The 17,812-nt window shown below is 36.2% G+C and overlaps 1 protein-coding gene across 1 annotated transcript in view; it reads right to left on the reverse strand.

Annotated features, from left to right (window-relative positions):
* The window catches only part of LOC139123419 (zinc finger protein GLI3-like), an 83,792-nt gene that overhangs the window by 12,462 nt on the left and 53,518 nt on the right, over positions 1–17,812 (reverse strand). The window lies entirely within an intron of this gene.

Genomic DNA, 17,812 nt, shown 5'->3' on the forward strand with positions numbered 1-17,812 from the left:
AGTCTAACCAGATTTGATAATTTAGCGTAAAATCAACAACTCTTCTTCTTTGAGTGCATTCATTCATTTTTTTTTTTACATGAAAAAAAAAGAGAGTGCATTCATTCAAGCTGATAGTGATTGTCTTACAGCGCCCTCAAGTGGCAAAAGCAGGACATTTCTTGTACCTGGCAAAGTCTCAGTACTCTGATGAACCTATCAGAGTGTATAGCGCCCTCATACACAAAAGTTAGTTCATGAAAAAAGTTTACATGATATTGGGTTTTTACATTTATAAAAATCTGCAAGGTAAAAAAAATGAGCACAACCAAAACTAGCTTGAAGTTTACCCAAAGAAACACATCTACATGTGCTTTTTTTGGCAATCGTGTCCTACATTGTAGAGCTATAAAATTCAAAAGATACAGAGTTTGAGTTTCACAATGGCCCTTTCATCCGTTCCTCCTTCTATAATAGTCAACTTTTGCCCGTGGAAGGAGTTCTTGGTGAACAAGGCTTGCACTTTTAAGTTGGTGGAAACATTTCCATGTGTAGCAAAGTCTTCTACTTTAAACCTTGACAACAATACTCAAGAAGTAAAAGTCAAACTTTCTCACATGTGGTAATATTTCAACCTGTTCACCCCCAATTCTCAGTAAACAGGTCCACAATCACCATTGATAACAATGGGGTTTGGCCGAACCATGGTGGTGAAAGGGTTAACCCCTGACACAAAGAGACTTAAGTACATCCTCATCATATTTTACTATGTGTGTGGAGATACAGCTGAAACAGTGGGTACCAAGGATTACATTGCTTCACCCTGCTAACAATGTGCTTCCTATAAAACACACAAACTGCCAAAGTAACAAAACTCTGGTCAGACAGCCTACTTAAGTAAGATAATACTGACACTAATATATATGTTTGCAGGAGTTGAAACCCTATGGAACACAAAATCTGCCAACTTAGGGGGCTCTTTGTTGTAGATCACCACGACAACCAAGGTTAATCAGTAGCTACACTGTTTGTTACTACCTTAATCTGACATATGATAGTCCCCGATGGGAGATTAATTGGGTTGCCGCCGGAAACCAGGCCAAGCAAAGCCCACTTCCCTTTACACCAGCCACTCAAGGAATTTTGAGCTCAGTAGAATGAAGTGATACAGACCATGAGAAGTGATTACACCCCTGTCATTCTAAATTTTGGTACAAATCTCTGGTTTGCTGTGTTCAAGTTGGACTTATACATACAGAAATGGGGGGGAGATACATAGAGAAATGAAGGTTGGGAGGGAGAGAGAGTGGGTAAAAGTGCTAAGCCAGATTTATTGAGAAAAAAAAATTACTATAAATTGAGAGGAAAGAAACACGGTTTTTCCTGTTAGAATGAAAATTGGTCAAATCTCATCAACTTTGACATCCTTGTGATTGCTGTGTGGTATCTTTTTTTATTGAAATAACTGAGATTCTTTGATCCCGAGAACAGTCTGTTTCTATTGAGAGTGGTAATGTCTTCTAACAACATACAGGAAAGAGAGATTTAGACTTGGTGTGATATCATGTTTGGAATGGACAGTCATCTGGAATCCTTGTTACTGGTACCCTAAACTGTAATACAGGACAGACTACAAAGATGGTCTTTTCCATATGGTCTCTTTGAATTCATTATCATGGTCTCATATCTGTCATATGTTGATTGCCCTGGCTATGTAATGATATTTACAAGTATAATCAAACCGCCTAAATCAGTGGGAAGCCGTGATATTAGACCAAAAAATCTGGCAACAAAACAAATGAAAAAATTTGATTCAAGATGGCAACAATTCTCCATTCGGAGCTGTTGTGTGCACATATTTAACCTGGAACAGCTAGTCTAGATCCATGTGTGTGAGGATGAGATACACAAACTTTTGCTTCTTTTGGCCTATTTTAGTGAGTATGTACAAACATATTTGCAATTTATGGCTTGTAAGCTTTGTGGTTCCGATTTAATTCGACGCATGTTACTCAAAATGTTAAATGTCGTCATCTGAACTGTCCTGTTCAAATCACAGTGTGTATTTCTGAATCAAAATGTCAAACATGATTTACATGAATTGACCTAATCCGATCACATGTTATTTAAATTTTAAAATCAATAAAATTGATAACTTGTTTCACATTTTGTGTCACTTGCCTTGATGGATAGGAAAATTATCTTTAGTGTCAATCACAACTGATAATTCAAATCTGGTGTGACTTGTTTTAATTGACAATGTTTGATAAACGATCTATACCTCATACCTTCAAATGTGTGAGCAATAAATTGAATGAAACTTACACAATATGTCATGCAAACATAAACTTATGAGAGCTATAAACGTAAGTTTATGCCTGTGTCCCAAAGTTTTATGAGACGTCATGATAGCAAAATATGCATGGGAAGTACACAACCAGGAACTCTTGGCCGGATGACACTTCAAAAGGCTAAGGGATCATGGAACATTGAAGAAATATGCACCGGAGATGGGACTCACCGCATTTGACCTCATATCCTCCCCACCTTATCTCCCCCTCCCTCCTGCTTTGTAATCAAAGTTTGGAAGTGCAGCAATCCAACAAGGAAATTATGATGTGAACTTTCCCGAATAAATTGCTACATTCGGTTGTGATGGGTTTGACCTGTTCACCCCCATGTCCCAGTGAACAGGTCCACAATCACCATTGAAGACACAATGGGTTGGGCTAAACCATAGTATTGAAGAGGGTTAAACTGTTGATAAATTCTTAAAAAAATTCCAAAAACAAAATCTCAACAGTAATTGATTCGCACAAACAGACTTTTCCCCTCTTGAGGCTTAACTATGGAATGTAGTTTAAAAAAGCAAATTTGCGATCTGAGTGCGACGACTTTTGTTTGACATGTGTATTAATTAATCATCTATGCCCTAACGATCATTATGGTTCAGGTGATATCAGTAAAATGCTTAAAGGCCCCAGTAATGTTAACTATTGATGATTTTTTCATTATTTTTATTTTGTATGCTGATTGGAAGTCCTAAATTCTACTCCCAAAATAATGTTGAAATACCAACTATTTAGCTTGTCAACAAAGCGTCTATATGTGTAAATGCAGTGTTATTGTTTACATTTGAATTCTAGTCCGGACCAGAATTTCACTTGTCAACAATAACAACACAGTAGACACACTGTACAGGCTGAGTTGACAAGCTGAATACTGTGTATCTCAAAATGTTATGGGGAGTAGAGTGAGAAACTGTGGTTCACAAAAATAGTGAAAAACTCAGCAAAACTTGGTATTATTGGCCTTTTAGTCTGCCTGTGTGTGAACTTCATACAAATCATAAACAGGATAACAGCTTGCTATCATTACTACTTTCACATTTGTGTCGATTTTGAAGTTTGAATAGATGTGAATTCTCATGACATGACCCGAGTAAAGTGTTTAAAATATCTATCCTATTTTGGTTGGTTAAATTGAATCCAAGTATCCTCAAGCTCATTGTAATATTATCACCCATCAATCTATAAATGTCATATTGCATTAAACATTATCTAATTTTCATTGAAACACAACGGTAGGGGTCAAAGTTCAGCATGCATCCCCATCAAACATGTGACAAATGTCAAAAATGTTTTCATGTCAAGAATATTTTCATCAGTGACGAGCTTGTGTAGACATATTTTTAGAATCTTAATAGAGGAAAATCATGTCCTGTTCCAGTGTGATCCGTAACAGAATCCCGGATTGGTGGTGTTGGATTCAGGTTTGTTCCAAAGGAAGGCTAAATTTGGAAAATTTGATTTGAATACGGCATAAATAAATTATGGAGTGAGCTGACATTTAATTGATTTCTCAGGGTTAATTGAAATGTGACTTTGAGTCAATATTTTTCTAGAATAAATAGAATTCTTAGTTCAATTCCCACCATAGTTTGTCAAATAACTCACTGATATCCCTGACATCTATCATGGATACAACGGGACGCGTTCAACACACTGTGAACGCGTACACGCAGAGTGAGCTTATTGGAAATTAAACATCCGATTTTTTGGCTTACAAAGCAAAATAAAAATAAAAGAAATATGAAATAAAATCATTTTTTTCTGCAGATTTCAAAAATGCAATTTGTTTTAATTTTTTTCAATTCCTTTATGGTGTATTTTTCGATCAAAAATCGAAGTTATTCAAAGAAACACGTGCAAATGTATGTGGGCCTCCCTATCTATATACCAGATATGATGCTAGCAACTATGACGTCTCAGAAATTTCCTTTGTCATTACAGCATTATAATTCAATTCTGTACAGTGATATTTTGAAAATGGGGGCTTCTTAATTAACTCTTTGAATGCTGCAATTTTTCCAACCAAAATTTTACTGCGACATTTTAACAGTTTTTATGAATTTTCCGGCAATTTCTTTGATAATTTTGGACCCAATGGATATCACATTTCATTGGCTACAGTTTTTTATCAAGATTTTGGCAAAAAATCTGAAAACAGTTTGACTTGGGTGTATTTTATGAATCCAACAAAATTGACTTTGTGCTCAGAGGATTAACACCTGACACTATGTATGTTGGAAATTTCCGGTGTCTGAATGAATTTCTATATATCTTGAATACCGCAAAATTCTAGTGAGCTTTTTCTTTCTGTGTTTAAATCTCTTTGGCAGTCAAGGGGCTAATGCTAACCCTTATTTTTACTGAGTAGAGGCTTGCAGGGATTTGGCATGTCGGTATTCAATATTTGGTTTATAGATTTGAGGTTTGTGGTTAACCAGCCATGATATCCATGGAGAGTGATTACTCTAAGATGCTGACTGATGTTATATGTCACCGCTAAACATCGCTGACCGATTGCCCTGTGCGGACATCACCTCACAATATTGTTGTTTGAGAGAGAAAAGTCAACTTCATTTCTGATTTACGAAAAATTTCAGATAAAAATTATTGATTAGTAGAGTTCAGAGTAGTTTGGGTGGATTTTGGAATTAATACAACCTGTTGCCATGGTAGCAAGGTCAGAGTTCAAATTCTTGGCACTCCTTTGTCTCATGCAGGATAAAAATTCAACTTTACTTTTTGTTGAAATTTCACAAACTACTAACTTTTTTCAACATCAACAAAAAAGTGCAGCTACTGAATACTTATCTTTTTATTCAACAAGCTGGATGACAAAATGTTTCACTGGATCAGAAAATCAAGTTTTTCAAGAATGTAGAGCAGTCAGTATTCCAATCACTCAACTATTGTACCTGATTGATTGATCATCTGACCAACAGCCCAGCCACACCAACTGGGAAGACAAAATAATCACACAATATCTAGGTAATGTTCCCCCTCCCGGCCAAGAATGGACAAAAGGAAACTTTGCACCACATAATACCAGGTGAAACTGAGTTTATTATAGAGTGCAAAGATTTCTTGAGTCCACTGTGGGCTGGGAGAGGGTACATTATTGCTATTATTTTACAGTTTTGGCCATGCCAGTGAATTTGTAGATGTAAAAACATCTAGGGCCACAATACTGGTCATGTCAGTGAATTTGTAGAGGTAGAAAACATCTGAGCCACAATGCTGGATAATCGGATACATTATCAGTAATAATGTGGGAGGATGACGTACATCACAAAATTTATTGGCATTGACAAAGCTGTAATATAAATATATCAAATTTTTGTCAGTTTTCTAATTTTCAAAGAAGCTAGAGTCTCTGTTCACAACATTCGAACACAGTTGAACAGCAGACAAGTGATTTTTCTTTTTTACAAGATTGTTGAGCTGCTAGTCTGAAATCATCATGGGCTTGAATGACAGATCCTAGCTAACAGCTGTATCAGGTGTCATGTTATGCCCCGCAACCATTCCTGCCGCAACGACATCTGGTTGCATTCAGGGATTTATTTTGGGATTAATCGTATGAAAAGAGTCTGACATACAAGAACAGGAATCTAAAACATCGCATGAAAAACTAAAGACCTCAAATTGGCTATCAAGTAACATGCGTGTGAACTCGCTCTCCCCATCAGAAAAAAAAATTCTGACCACTTTACCTATTTTTGATTTTATTTTAATAAGTTTATATTTCAAACTATTTCTACACCAAAGCTTATAAGTATCATGGGACACTGGTGATTAAATTCAAACCATACTCTGAAACCCAAAACATTTTCCCTCTCGGTTGCAGTTCTTTTGAAAAGCTATCTCAAAATCAGACAGTTCAGACCTGTTTCCTCCAAAATTTACAGAGAAATATTTCCATTTTTTTCAGTGTTCTTTTGGTAACTCTAGATCTATCGACATATATGTGGGACACTCTGGAGCTTTCAAAAAACAAAAGCTGAAAATAAAGTTATTTTCACAGTAATAAGATATTTTGCTTCCACAATCCAAGATTTCCGAGAAACTTTCTCTCTAGTGTCAGGATTTTAAAGCAACTACAAGAGGTCAACTTCGCCACAGAATACAATGGGATTGGGCCAAACCATTGTGGTGAAAGGGGTGAGCCTTATGGGAGGAGTCCTTCTGTAATCATTTACTTTCTGTAATCATTGTACTAACACAAAGAACATATTAATATTGTTACACCATAAAACTTATTTTGTACATTTCTGTTCTTCAGTTGAATAAACAATAACTGTAATATTTAAATAAGTTTTAAGTGTTTTCTTCTAAGTATTGACCGCAGTTTCTCAGTACGGTCTTTAAAAGTATGTTAAATACCCAGTACTTGACATGTCACCATAGCCTACTTATCTTTGGTCCTGTCGATGATAAATTTATGCCTCCATAGAAAATTATAGTCCACTTTAATTATGATAGCTTTAGACATAGTACACCATGTGTTGAGAACCAGAATGTTGGTTTTCACAGACAGTTTAGAGAGGAACTCGTTGCTCATTAATGTGAAGAATATTACTTAATATTATTTGTTGAAGAAATGCAATGAGGTCACATTAGCACCTTTCTACATATGGTACATGTGCCAAATAAATATTTTGTAATAATAGTAGTTTTAAATAAGAACTTAGTATTGATAAGTATTCAATAATGGTCTTACACAAAAATTTCATTTCAATTTTACTCAAGCAAGTTATCGTGGACATTACCGAAAGTATGATTTCACCAAAAATCAGTTTTAACTTTTTTGCTCAGAAATGACAAATTATGTGAGAGGGTCAAAATCCAGTAAAGAGCTTAACCCTTTCACCACCATGGTTTGTCCCAAATCCATTGTTTTCTATGGTAAAGTTGGACCTGTATACAGGTAACTGGGGGTGAAAGGGTTAAACCCTTTGAGTGCCAAAGTAAGTTTTTGTTGCCTTTACAAAATCTATCCAAGTCAATTTGTTTTCAGATTTTTGCCAAAATTTTCGACAAAAAAGTGTAGTTGATGAAATGAGATGTCCACTCGGCCCAAGATTAAAAAAAATCCAAGAAAAATTTATAAAAATTGGCAAAATGGTGTGAAAAATTTCAGCTCTCAAAGGGTTAAGGGCAGCATAAAGTCACGGCAAACATCAAAGTTAATATAGGTGAATATGTGCCTGTTTGTACGAACAGGGCTGGGTAGCCACAGTGAAGTGTTGTGTACATAAAGCGGTTGTTGATTTAGTCTGTCAAGTGTTTGTACAAAAGTGCTTCACTGACTGTTAAATAAACAGCCATGAGTGGATTACAAATTTACCCATGTGACAAGCAAGCCCTACTGCTCTGATAAAAACTGGCCACAATGGCGAAAAAGTATAGAGGAGAGACAAAATCTCTGCAGTGGTCTGAGGTCTCAGACCAAGATTGGTTCACGCCCAATTTGCTATTTAATGAATCCAGAAGACATGTGAACAGCAAATGGGAAATGCATTATACATGTCCTGGTTGCAGTAGCACTATACTGTACACAACTAATCCCAATGATAAAAAAATACTGTAAAACATGGATTTTTAAGTATACCTGTCTTTTTAGCTGATTTATCCAGTGTAAAGGGTTCACTAATCTAACCTTTTCCCCCAATTTTCCTGTATATAGGTCAAACTTTACCACAGAAAACAATGAAATTGGATCGAACCATGGTGGTGAATTTAGGGTTAAGATGCAGCAAATTCACTCATTTCCATACATCACTGAACTATGGCCAAAGTGTCTTGTTAGTTAAACTATGAGGGTCTATGCACAGTGTCTTGGAAGCTTTTCTAAACATCCAATCAGCTACACAATAACCTAAATTCAGACTCCTCAAGTTGCTGTAAATAGTGACAATCAAGCCAATCAGATATAAGCTTCTGAGCTGCAGCACATCTGCAGAAGCTCTTATTCAATTCAGTTTCCTATTTTGCTAAAAAAGAATGCAGCTAATTCAAAGTGTTTTACTATATTATAGAGCAGACATTTGCCAACTTTTCACTTACATTGTACTTACATTGGACTAACCCAACACTGATATCATAGTAACTCTGGTGTGTCTACAGTTTATATATATAATGTTTGAGATTTTGAGTAATTTTCCTTTGTTTTATATGTCTAAATAATGAAAGCCGGAACAACAAACTTTAAAACTTCTAGTATGGATTTAAAGCCCTACATGCCACACCTTGGGAGAGGGGCTGTACAGTGGTTGCTACGGTTACAAGCAAGAGCAGCCTGAAAAATGAGAATGGTTTTCAGTGATCTGCTAATTAGCCCACTTGGTACAATTGACAAACATATGCAAATGACATAGAAGATTTACCAATGCATTATTTACATTTTATATGGCATGGTCGATTTTGTGTAGCCACAAAAGAAAAGGACCAGTAAAACTTAGCTTGAGAACAAGGAGACAAAGAAATACATTCTTTGCACACCCTGCACCTAAAGCTTCCACCCCTACTTCTGAGTATAAGGTCCATTACTCTGCCACAGAAACAACAACAGGGTCGTACCAAACGTTGGTGCCAAACAGATAATTTGGAGATCCTGTTCTCCAGGAAAGTTAATTTGTGATGAAGAAAGCTTTATTGGATTGTCAGAAGCCATAGGGACAGGGGCATGATGGGAAGGTAAAGGATGGAAAAAAGAAAGAAAGTAGTATTGGCATCAGCAATTTGCAAATTAATATCCAAAGAACGATTTTCTCCCAACATGATGAAAATTTCAATACTTGTTTTCGTCTACTTGCAGGCACTGAAATTTGTGCTTTCATGCACATGAATTATGCTTTTCATATGTATGAAAGTACACAACTAGACCTTGGCCTTGAGGCAGCCAGTAATAATTTTAAGAGAAAACGACCTGTCATTTCGTAAAACAATACCTTTAACCCTTTGAGTGCTGTAATTTTTCCCACCAAAATTTTAATGCAACATTTTACCAATTTTTATGAATTTTTCTGCAAGTTTTTCAGTAATTTTGGACCGAATGGACAACACTTTTCAATAGCTACAATTTTTTGTCAAAATTTCCGAAAAATCTGAAAAAAATTACTTGGTTTATATTTTAAATGTATAAAGGGAAAAAAATTAACTTAGGCGCTCAAAGGGTTAATTAACATTGGCATAAAAAACTATGTCTGCTTGAGCTGTTGAAAGTACATACAGTACGTTACAACCTTTGTTGGTTGATGTGTGAAAACGAGCACAGATGAGTTTCTTTGGACTGCTATCATGCAAGAGAGATTATTTGTCAATTTATAGCATATTCAATTGAATGTTATGGTCCCTGGACCAGTTACAGAGCAGTATCAGTGGAAAAAACAAACCTATGATCACTAAGCCATGTGTTTGAGAGGACAGGTCAGATAAAAGACAGAGATAGGTCTTGGGGTCCAAGCGGGTGACGGTTTTTAACAGGGCTGGTCATCGGATGTTTAGGGTAATAGAGTCAGGAATGCATTGGTCAGTTTATGGCCAGATCAATCTGTGGTCATGTTGAAGCCAGTCCAGGCTCTGAAATGACCACAGGCTGGCATGGAGGACAAGTCCTGTCACTGGAGAGGAGACACAGTCCAGGTCTTTGACGGGATCAACATCAGAAACGTGTCAAGAAGCGAACAGCTGTCAGTGTGGCGGTCTCTGGGCTTGGCAGTTCGATTGACGGAAACACAGGACTGAGGACGACCTGTGCGAATTTTAAGAAACTGACACCACGTTGACAAGCGGACCACCCAAGATGAACAAGACAGGAAATGAGGCAATAATAATTCATCACCAGTCAACAACAACAGCCTACAGTAAAGCCCCACTGATCGCATACTATGCCAGGAACGTACACCAACACATACACACACACACACTAACAGCATGCATGTGTTGAATTCACTAAATCTGCAATGCCACACAGAATCTCACAGTAAAACAAAGGGCATATCTGTTCTAGCTGGTAATTGTAATACAACAGCGGCACAAGGCCAATTAATCAATTCATTCTGCCCATTAACCCACCATTTATCACCATTCTTTGGTCCAATGCTATTAAACATGCCATTGGGTGCAATGTATGGAGCACTTTGTAATTGTTTTGTGTTTTATCCCAACTTATTAATAAATAAATATATATATTTATAAAAATAGAAGAAAATAAAAAAATCAACATTGCTTTCATGTATATATTACATTTGTGCAAATTCACACACATTGTCTGTCTGTCTCTGTCTCTCATCACCAATTCATTTAATATCACTGGACCAACATTCAATAGATATAAAGATTGTTTTGCTTATTTTAGGCTGACAGGTTGTTAGCACTTAAAATCCAGCATAATCCATTGCCATGCATGGTGAGCTTCTCTGATGTCAGACCAGAAACTACAAATAACCTTTATGTTTTTCTAAATTTGGATATTTGACAAAATCAGACAGTAAATTGTTCACCATTTTGATCAGACAAGCTGAGACGTTTAAAATCTTATGCAATAGGATTTATTTTTCCTGTCTGATTTTACAAAATGGTGATTGTTGTATGCTAATTACCGAACAATAAAAATATCAAAAATTCCACCAGTATGTCAATTGAGGGAATTTCAAGCAGGGTTAACCCTTTGAGTTCTGTAATTTTTCCCCCCCAAATTTTATTGCAACATTTTACCTATTTTATTAATTTTTCTGAATTTTTTGGACAATTTTAGACTAATTGGACATCACATTTCATTGGCTAGTGTCATATCAAATTTTGGCAAATATCTGAAAAAAATTGACTAGATATATTTTATAAATGTGACAAAAATTGACAATGTCGCATAACAACGAACATGATAAGTTCAGTCTATTTTGCAGTCAAGCATCGCCTATTAAACTGTCAAAACTTATACTCAAACCTTTTGACATAAATCTAACTGCTCACCCCTAATTTCCCTGTAAGCAGATCCACACTCACATTTGACAGCCTTGTCATTGGGACAAACCATGGTGGTAAGGGGTGAAGCTCATTTGGGTTGAATTTGTCTCAGGATGAGCAAAAACCATGCTGATAGTAAGCCAGTAGTTATATTTAGGTTCAAACAGGATTTGTTTTTGCCATATTTTGGCAATATCTGATCTAACTATCTCATTTCAAATGATGCAAGAGTACTTAAACTGACAAAAACAAACCTAAATATTTTTCTCTTCAGAAACACTTTTTTTTGGTAATCAGTATGTTATCTCTGATATGATTGATGACGATGAGCACAGTAAACTACAATTTAAAGTGTATATTAACTGTTCAAATATTTTTAGGATGGGAGGCTAGCTTGCACAAACAGCACTCATCTGGACGCTCAATATGTTATTTCCCTCCTATTGTGTCTCTACCAGTATATACAAGAATGATGGGATACTCTGTTTATTTCAACTCTTTCACTAGAACTGATGTTTTAAGTAATTTCTGTCATACAATTACCTACCTGTTTGTACTTATGAGGCGCTTTCTATAACTGTTCTCTAACTGCAGACAAGATCTTTTTTGAAATCATATCCCCCACCCTGACCAGTCTATGAATAATTACCCATGATGCACCAGTATTACTCCACAGCATAGGAACTTGAGCACAACATTTGAGTGATTTAATTTTTCTCACCAAAATTTTAGTGCAACAATTTACCAATTTTTACGAATTTCTCTGTTATTTTTTTGATAATTTTGGACCAAATGGACATAACTTTCATTGGGTATAGTTTTGGATCATAATTTTGGCAAAAATCTGAAAAAAATTATTTTGATCTGAAAAAAATTGTCTGCACGTATGAACTACAGAGACAAGAAAAGTTGACTTTGGCACGCAAAGGGTTAATCCTTCCTGAAGGTAAAACCACCCAGCAAAAGGAGGATACAGAATTCATTTGTAGGCAACAACACTGAATATTGTACACAGTGTGTGGCATTGACAGCGCTGAAAATATTATAAAAAGTCACAGCTACTTATCACTCAAACACAAACAAGCCAGTTTCAATTTCAAACATGACGATCACTATGAGCAAACCAAACTATGTGAATTTGCAAAAACATCCAAATTCATTTAATTTTCTACCATTTCTATGAATTTTCGCCCTGTTCATGAATGACTAACATACGTATCAATACTCATATTGCTGAAGCAAACACTGAACACCTAAGTTAAAGTATTATGACCAAGTGACATTATAGAGACACCCTGTCTCAAATGTAACAATGTTGATCACCATAATTATGTTAATTAATGATGGAGAGAATAACTGTACACGAGTACAAGGACTTACCCATTTGTTAATTAGACTCTCTAATTAAACTAATTAAGAAAAGAGATGTTGTGGCAATTAGCGTATTAACACTGAAAGTATTAGTCAAATCTTATTGTTTCAAAGATTAAGAAGGATCAAATACTTTGAAATGAGGGTCCTGAAACCTCTATGCCTCCCCCCTGAAGCAAACATCCCTCCCATTTCTTTTATTGGAAGGCTGACAGTTAAGTGAGTGCTGTAGAGGGATCTGTCAATAAACTGTGAGATTGAGTGTAATCTACCGATGAAATTAACCAGACAATATTGCAATGGGTAGAATGCATGGTTGAACAATATCACATCACTGTCTGATGTGGTAGGGCTATGCATAGTTCACCACTGTGCTGTGGTTTATTAACCCCATTGTTTTCAATGGTGAGGTTGGACATAATGTACAGGAAAATGAAGGTGTCCGTGCACCACTGTGCTGTGGTCTAAACCCAACTGTTTTCAATAGCAATTTTTGACATAATTTACAGGGAAACAGTATTTGCCACTGTGCTGTGGTTGAACGTCATACTTTTCAATGGAGAGGTTGGACCTATGTACAGAGTACAGGTATATTACAACAATACGCTATGATACCACTGAACGAATAAAATTTAACCCTTTTAGTGTGAAAGTCAAATTTTGTTGCCTTTATAGAATATAAAATAGCCAGCAACCGTTTTTAAGATCTAGACAATTTTTTTCAGATTTTTCCAAAAATTTTGGTCAAAAAATGTAGCCAATAAAAAGTTGTGGTCATTTGGTCGACAATTATAAAAAAAATGACAGAAAAATTCATAAAAATTGGTAAAAAGTTACACTGAAATTTTGGTGGGAAAAATTACAGCAAAACTAAAGGGTTAAACTGAAGGGTAAAGGCTGGGATGCCTGAAACAAACCCTATTGTACGACCCAACAAAGCTTTCTCAGACAATGCTTTCAACTGCAACACAAGATCACCTTTAGCCAATTTACTTCGCAATCTGCCACATTACATAATCCAGATTAGCAGTTAAGAACTATTGAAGATTAGAATAAAAATTCTGTCATTTGTGCGGGTTGTAATTGTCCCTTGGTAACTGGACACAACATTCTCTATGGGATTGCTTGGTGATTTTTTTTACAAAAGTACTAGCTTTTAGGTGAATCAAGCTGAGAATCACCCATGTACATTATTTAAGGTAGAGCATGCCTCAAATTTGAAGACTTAACTTTTCGTTCAAATTTTCCACCGGGAAATATTACACTATTCCCTTTTGAAATCAAGACTAAAATAGGGGGGTCACCATACAATATTTGGCACCCAACTGCTCGATATTTTGGACACCTGAAATTCAAAATGGCTGCCATCTTTGTGTTTACTTTCGAAAAAAATACAATTTTCAATTTTCTAAAAACTAGAAGATGAAAATTTCATTTACTCCATTAGCTTTAAAACTGAAGTTGACACACAAAACAAAAAAAAGGTCGAAAAAAATCATCAAAAGTTACAGCTTCTTAAACTTTCTGATTTTCCATTAGATGAACAGAGATTGTCTTTTTTCTACCTGGAAACCATAACAATTTTATAGACTCAGGACAGTATGGAGGGGCAGCTGCTTTGTAAAAGCGGAAAAGCTGACCTGAAGTCCTTTGTAATATGAATTTATGACCTTTGTGATATCTTCACGGAAGCAAAGACCAGGAATTTACGCGTAGGTGGTATGTTTACTACTATTAGAATTCTCCTGTAAACATTTAAAGGCCTTTGAAAGTATTGTGAAGAGGATAGCACGTACATAGGAACTAGGATTCCATTTTGTAACTTTTGTCTTGATGTATGGAATAAACATTAGCCACATCAACCGTACAAATGATAAAAAATAGAGAGTAGAAATTCTCAAAGTTAAAGTTGTATCTTTCTGTAGCTGATTATCCTCTAAAAGTTTCTGCAGACCATCACACTGGGAAAATTCACAGTTTTTGGTCAAGGCTGGCACCATGAGAAATTTACCAGTGTTTCCAAGTCACAATACTGGCGTTCTGCTCATGATATTAACCTTTGAGTGCTGTAATGTTTCCCGCCAAAATTTTAATGCAACATTTTACCAGTTTTTATGAATTTTTCTGTAATTTTTTTGATAATTTTGGGCTGAACAGACATCACATTTCATTGGCTACAGATTTTTATCAAAATTTTGGAAATAATCTGAAAAAAAAGTCTTGAGTATAGTTTATAAAGGCGACAAAAATTGACTTTGGTACTCAAAGGGTTAATATAATTATATCAGACGACAACATAAACAGTACTGGGTTTCCCACATTGTTCACCTATCAAACCAAACCTGAGCAAGAACACTGGAAAGTAAAGTAGGTATATTGTCTACATCTTGGATTCACACAGTCTCCTTTCTTTCCATTGAGTTCCCACTGACATACTAAAAAGACTCCACTTATATGTTAGAAAGTTTACAACTCTTTAAGGTAGAACGCACCTCAGGGACAGACATTCAGACTCTCAAACTTTTACAACGGATTCTCAAACTTTTACAATTCTCTTCTGATATACCACATGTGGGGGTTCATTTTAAAGCTCTTGGTAAAAAAAACTTTCACCGGCTTAGTTTTTCGAAATTCGAAAATTTTGATTTTTCTCCACAGAGTTAACACAGGGATGGCGGCCATTTTGAATATCTAATATCGGTAAATCTTGGGTAATTTGTTTCTCTAGTACCAAAATTTGCACGGTGACCCCCTATTTTATTCTTGATTTTGAAAGAGACTGATTGAAATATTCATACAGGAAAGTTTGAGCAAAGGTGTTTCAGTTTCGAGTGCATACTACCTTAACCCTTTCACCACCATGGTTTGTCCCAAATCCATTGTTTTCTATGGTAAAGTTGGACCTGTATACAGGGAACTGGGGTGAAAGGGTTAAATCAATTTAAGAATATCTTGACATTTCTGTGGTCGATCAAGTCATACATACGATAGAATATGTCTCAGGAACAGATATTCAGTTTCTCAAACTTTTACAATTCATTTTTGGTCAAACATTTGCATGGTGGGGGCTAATTTTGAAGTTGATAATTTACACCATTAGACAATATCAATAAAATTATCGATAAAATTGACAATTTTATTTTGGTTAACACAGGAATGGCAGCCATTTTGAATTTCAGGCATCAGTAAATATTGGATAATTTGTTTCTGTAGTATCAAAATTTGCACTGTGACCCCTGATTTTTATTCTTGATTTTGAGCTACAGTGAATGAATCAAAGTTCTCCATGGTAAGTTTAAGCAAACGTTTACATCTTTTAATTTTGAGGCACAAGTTACCGCAATTTGTTACATTTTCGTCAATGGGGGAAACCATCATGAGGTCAGAGGTCATCACATCAGCTCAGAGGGCACACTGATGATGGAACAGCTCAGTGTCGCCACAATATGGTTTACTTCAGACTGATGCTCCCGGGCACAATCAGTTCTGTGGGCGCTGTCATTAAACTCTAAACAGTTTATCGCTGTGACCCTTTTGAACTCTGACCTGGAGGTGAATGGACTGGTGATTGGCAGAGCTATCATTATGTCCCATGGTGCCTTGGGGGCAGTATCCTGAATTCAATGTGAATGAAATGCTGTTTACAAATGAATCTGTGTTCCGACAGTAGCAAATTTGCGTCACCGTCAAAGTATTTCATTTGATTTCTCAACTTATCCTTTCAAATCCAAACTTCAGGATCAGGCCTAGTGTATTTTGGTCAGAGTACCTGATTGATGAGTTAATGCTAGAACTATGTACTTTTATGGCAGGGGTGTCAGCGTTGCTTTGAATGAGCACTGCACACACATCCAGCATATATATTCCAGCTGGGATGAACACTAGCTTTACACAATATCACAGTGTAATATTGTGTAAATCTGAGAATTTCTCCATGGCTTTGAAGCACTGAGGGCTGATAATTTACATAAGAATACATCATCTGCATATACTATTTTGTTTTTGAAATGTATTCTTTTGTGCCGGTTATTTATATATGAACAGATTGTTCCGAAAACAGAGGGGTAGTTTGGTAGTTTTTCTTCGGAAAAACACTTTGACATAAAACTTTCTGCTTTCAAATTTATAGACAGCTACACATCAAACCTGTCCCAACTTCAAAACTGAAGTTCAGTCAAGCTGAGTTACTCAGTTACGGCAAACCAATAAATCCATGAATAGAAATTTTTCTAAACCATTCTGTCACCAATATTTTTCATCTCTCTCTCTAAACCATGCAGCCATACACAAACGACGTACAGTGCTCTGAACAACAACAACAACAACACCATGAAAATTTCACAAAATATCCTGCAAACCACCTTTTCTCTCTTTCTCTCTCTCTCTCTCTCTGTCTCTCTCTCTCTCTCTCTCTCTCTCTCTCTCTCTCTCTCTCTCTCTCTCTCTCTCTCTCTCTCTCTCTCTCTCTCTCTCTCTCCAAACAAGCGGAAAACCAACTCATCAGTAATTGAATCGGGGTGCGATCAATTTCAGAATAAACAGAAAATGTTAACTAGGCATAGTGAGCTTCCTGCGCAATGCTGACATCGACACCCAAGCATTCAACCGTTCTCATTAAAATTTTGAGAGAAAACAGCAGCATAGTTATTCTCCTCCAGGCTGAAAACACAGAAACTCACCGCTAAAACCCCCTATCACTTCAACTCAATCATACAAGTTCCAAGGTTTTAGACTTTTCTAACTTGGGTGAATTAATTGGCACCCCTAGCTTGCTCATTATTCTGAGGGTCGATATCTGAAACCCCACTGGATGTATTCAAACAGGCAACTGGACTACTGGGCAGAGGGCTTCGCTCAAAAGAATCGCTAGTAACCACGACAACAAGTCATTAATTAACAGAGGGAACTTTTGTCCATCTTATCAAACGACTTTCTTCATTCCTAAAAGCCATACATGAGTGTCTAAAATCAAACTCTGCATCATTAGTGAGACAGTCCGTGGCACAATTCCTTGGAAATTTGTCCATTATATTTGTTGTGGAGGATGGCTTATGTTTCTCCTTCAACTTTCTGAAGTTCTGTAACTCTGTAGGACTCTTCCTGCTAATCGGTCACCTGGATTACGAATCAAGCCCTGTCACCCCCAT

Source organism: Ptychodera flava (genome assembly GCF_041260155.1).
Source record: "Ptychodera flava strain L36383 chromosome 23 unlocalized genomic scaffold, AS_Pfla_20210202 Scaffold_23__1_contigs__length_28996876_pilon, whole genome shotgun sequence".
Lineage (NCBI taxonomy): Eukaryota > Metazoa > Hemichordata > Enteropneusta > Ptychoderidae > Ptychodera > Ptychodera flava.